The sequence below is a fragment of the Hypomesus transpacificus genome, chromosome 1, assembly GCF_021917145.1.
Source record: "Hypomesus transpacificus isolate Combined female chromosome 1, fHypTra1, whole genome shotgun sequence".
In the NCBI taxonomy this organism is placed as follows: domain Eukaryota; kingdom Metazoa; phylum Chordata; class Actinopteri; order Osmeriformes; family Osmeridae; genus Hypomesus; species Hypomesus transpacificus.
This window is the reverse complement of record NC_061060.1, coordinates 1,505,332-1,509,965: the sequence shown is the minus strand read 5'-3', so window position 1 is coordinate 1,509,965 and position 4,634 is coordinate 1,505,332. Positions and strand designations below refer to the sequence as shown.

At 39.8% G+C, this 4,634-nt stretch overlaps 1 protein-coding gene across 2 annotated transcripts in view; it reads right to left on the bottom strand.

The window, feature by feature from the left end:
- Window positions 1-3,246: 3,246 nt before the first annotated feature.
- gria2b (glutamate receptor, ionotropic, AMPA 2b) overlaps window positions 3,247-4,634 on the bottom strand; it is a 28,362-nt gene continuing 26,974 nt past the window's right edge. For both annotated transcript variants that reach the window (XM_047023636.1, XM_047023645.1), the window contains exon 16: window positions 3,247-4,634. This exon is cut by the window's right edge and continues 681 nt beyond it. The gene's annotated coding sequence lies outside the window, so the exon portion shown is untranslated.

Below are 4,634 nucleotides of genomic sequence, written 5' to 3'. Positions count from 1 at the left end.
CTTCCTCATCCCCCCCTCCTCCTCCTCTCTCACCCTCCCCTCCCTTCTTCCCAAACACCTACACTAACATGCTTATTCTGTTGATGAACGACCTGACAGCCATCCATTACGTATTCATGCATGAATTAAGATGGTGGAAGGCACCCCAGCCCCCCCCCCCCCCCCCCCCCCACCTCCTGGCACCACAGGCTGAGTGTGCGGGCAGAGATGACACGCCGTGCTGGAACACTGGGACACTGGCGAATGCTGTTGCCATGACAACCCAGCCAAAGGATGAGCCGCTTCCCCACGAAAGGAGCCCACCGAAATAGCTGGCTCAGAAACGCTTCCCTCCCGATCTGCTCGCTTGGAGCAGAGTCGCCAGAGTTGACCCCCAAACCCCCCCACCACCACCTGTCCCCCCCCCAGGTAGAACAGAAGGTGCACCTTACACACTACACTGAAGACACAGGAGACGACGACAGAACGACCTGCCTTGGTTTCCTTTGAGGGAATGTTTGGCATAAAATCACAGTTATTTTCATGTAGTTTTATTCCTTACCAAGTCATTTATGAATACACGATGACACACCCATCTCTCTCTCTCTGTCTCTCTGTCTCTCTGTCTCTCTGTCTCTCTGCCTCTCTGCTTCTCTGCCTCTCTGCCTCTCTGTCTCTCTCTCTCATAGTATTGGCATAATCTATTCTGTACGGGTAAGTACATGGATGACGACTACATTAAATACATAGATGGTGTGAACATATTAATATACTGTGGCCCAGAATTAGATGCCCACATTGTGCCCAAGGTAGAGTGGAGCTTCTTTGAAAATGTCACATCTGCATTCAAAATGTCAGGCAGGTATTGATCGATCCTTTGGTCTGTCATGATACTTGATATTTTCCCTACAGTCACATAAAAAAAAAGTCTAAATAAACTCACATTTGTAGACGGATGCTGCTCAGAATATCAATATTTAATGTGACACTGTCAACAAGTTTTTGCAGATCAGAAAGAATTTCAACCTCATCAGATTCAAAGAAAACAATCCAGGCCAGGTGTTCGTTTAAACAAATCTTCAGGGGGCCTTGGCATCATTCAGACTTCAGTCAATACTGAGTCATGGCAGCCATTTAGAAAAGGGCTGATTGGAAAGTTAGGATTTCGAAGTAGCTTTTGTATTTGAATGTGACAAGGTTCCCCACGGAGGAAATAAGGCTAGAAGCCAGTTGGCATTGTCTTAGCTGCCATCGAACACACAACAGCCTGAAAGATTTGTGATTCAACACTTAGGTTTTGTTCACATTTTCCACAACCTTCCACGGTTTCCGATCGAGGCAACACATTTGTACAATGAACATTACACAGCATGGTTGTACATCGTATTATAAAAGTAATTCCTGTGAGACTAATCAGGAAAGGATCAAGATGAAAATCTATCAAAACAAATGTACTCATTTAGGAACTGAAGATCTTGGCGCTTAGGGAAATACACTCTACCCGACATCCACATTTTGGTCTGTCATGATGCAAAACAATACATTTATTTTTTTTGCAGGAGCAGTGCAAAAAGTCAAAATAAAGAATTTCTCTGTGCAAGAAAATAGATGGATGAAGCTCACAATATTGGTTGATTGAAACATTTACATTTAGTCATATTAGCAGACGCTCTTATCCAGAGCAACTTACAGTAAGTACAGGGACAATCCCCCCCGAGGCATGTAGGGTAAAGTGCCTTGCCCTAGGACACAACGTCATTTAACCCAGCGGGGAATCGTTCCGGTAACCTTCTGATTACTAGTCCGACTCCCTCACCGCTCAGCCATCTGATTCCCTACCTATTTACCTTCTCTGCTGTGAGGATTTCCATTTAAAGAATTACTTTAGAAAAAAACGTCATGAAGCGTGTCAGAAAACCGGTGAGATGTTGTCTTATTTAGTCAACTGTATCGTTATTGCAGCTCAAAACTGTGCTTTGTGAGTTGGTAAATATGGGGAGCTATTCAGCATCTCTTTCAGCACAGCTGTGTCACCTCCAGCTGTATTCCATCTATTGGTTTGCATACATGCACTACTGTACGTTACATATGAAGAAACAGAGCAGGGAAACATTTCTAAGACATCAAATTTGATTACATTTCCTCAATTATATTTGCTTATATTCCTAAACAATGGTACGGCGTATCATAAACTTCAGATAATCCATACCCTGGTGTTCCAGTTCATTTCTTCGGATACTTAAAATTCACTTTCAAATCATTCATTTTGCATTTCATATCATTTTCGAAGAAGAGCCTTCCTTCTATGGATGTTGCTAAATTGTAGTTTATGGCTTCACACTGAAAAATCCATAAAGATATTAACCCACCAGACATTGGTACATGTCCGGTGAAGTATTGGGTGTTTAAGGAGAATGCAGTAGGACATTACAGGATCTACACAATATATGTGGCGTGACTTGCAGGATATGCACATCTACAATCCGATTTTTACACAAATCACCTCCAGAAGAGACACAGGAGCTCGACAAAGACTGTACTGTATCTAAATGCAGCGGTGTGTAATTAACTTTGAGGAAAAAACGGAAAACGAAAGGCTCAGAAATGGCTGACAAACATATGGCCTGGTTGGGGAGAGGGGGGTGGGAGAGAGGAGGGATGACCTCCTGAGACTGGAGGGTCATCTGTCGTCCACACGGAGATGTGTGACATTCATTAACACTTCACCCTGGGAGGGTAGCGTCTACAGTGTCTTAAGAAGAGCACAGTATATGCCCCCCTTTATGGATGGACTGACCCCATTGAGGTTTACCCTTGAGTGAGCGTTTTATCAAATGGACTGGTTGGGTAGGACGTGTCTCTTTTAAAAGACTGAAACTGTGGTGTTGTTATACACCTCTGTTGTTTCTGTAAGATTGTTGGTGCCTAGTTTAAGACACTGTACCTGATTAACAACATGTGACTTGCCCCTAGAGCCGTAGATCTGATCCCATATGGTTTTGAGACGATGGTTTGGAGCTGGTGTCTGATGTGAATAGTGTGGTTCGTATCTGCAAGAGATCTAGCAATAAAATGTAGGGTTCAATGAAGTAATTCAGTTTTTAAGTAATAAAGGTGAGATAAGGTATAACGGCTTCTAATAAAAGTGTCAGAGTATCTTATGTCACCTCATGCACTCAGGTCATTAATGAAGGAACAGTTAACTGCACCAGGATATTCTCACATCGAACTACGCATAAGGGTAATAACATCACAGATTAAAAGGTGTATAGTTTTACAAAAAGACTAAAACTAATAAGTTTAGCCACTTTTATTTAGAAAGTCCCAAAAAATAAACAAGTTAGCACACATTCCATATACAAAATGTCAGTGAGAATTGACTGGTTATGGAATGGGGATGATAACATAACTAGTATAACATACCTTTGAATCATTTTATCACCCCTCCCCCCCCAAAAGAAGCCATTATACACCGCACCTCACTAAACATGAGTGGAGGTCAACTCTGGGAGATAACGATGGCCTAATATATTCCCTTTTTTGAGATTGCAAACCTTTCATGTCTGCTCTAAAAAAGAGCTCCATGTCAATGACTGGTGACTTAAAGTTAATAACAAATCAACTACAAATTGCAGTATCCAAAAACTTACATTGTCTGCCTTCAAAAATAACCAGACCAACAAATATTGAAATTACTTAGTCATCATTGGACCCACATTATTAGTACTGCTTGTTATTGTCAAATAGTAACGCAGGAGTTGTAAAGTTTTTGACAGGATAGTTTATGCTTTTCATATAAAATATATATAGTTTATGTGCATACTGTTATATTTCCAATCTCAGACATTTAATTTCACAAATTCAACATTAAAATGGAAACACATGTTTGGCAATATTGAACTCAACCTAATTTGCTGTAACAACATGCAATCAGTGCTATTTTACAGTCAGATCAATGCAAAACACGTGGAGAGGACAACAGAAAGCAAAACGAGCTTTTGAACTGTCTTTGCCACCAAACTGTACACCTAGTTACAAAACTTGCAGAATGTATTTTCTACATTCATTTAGTTGACAGTGAATAGTATTATTAGGACTATATTCATATCTACTGGCACTAACTTTTGGCACTCTTATTTGGTATTTAAAACAACCATAATTGACCATGAGTAAATATGAGTCTGACTGCAAAATGTATGCCTTCATACACCACAAAACTGTGTTCAGTCTCAAAGTGAAAAAAAGATTTTCATCATCTTAACAATAGCTGCTACTCTGATTCTTGACAGTCAAATATAAACTGCTAAAATACTTTCAAAAAGCAAACTATGACAAACTTAAAACAAATTGCAGCACCCACTTCAACAAGTATAAACATAGTAGAACGACTGGTTGCAGATGTCAAGCATTGCTAAGTATTTCATATTAACATCAAATGTTAAAGAATAAGATATACAGTTAAGTTTAGAAGAGTAATAAATTACATGAGTCAAATATTTCACCTCCATAAGCAACATATTTGGCTTAAAAAATATGGAACTATGAGCTGTTTAGATTATTATTTTTTTCTTTCAAAATACTCACACAATAAGTATGTTTATATTCAACTAGCATGTAAGCAGGTATCTTTAAAAGCAGTTTTGTGAAAATACATA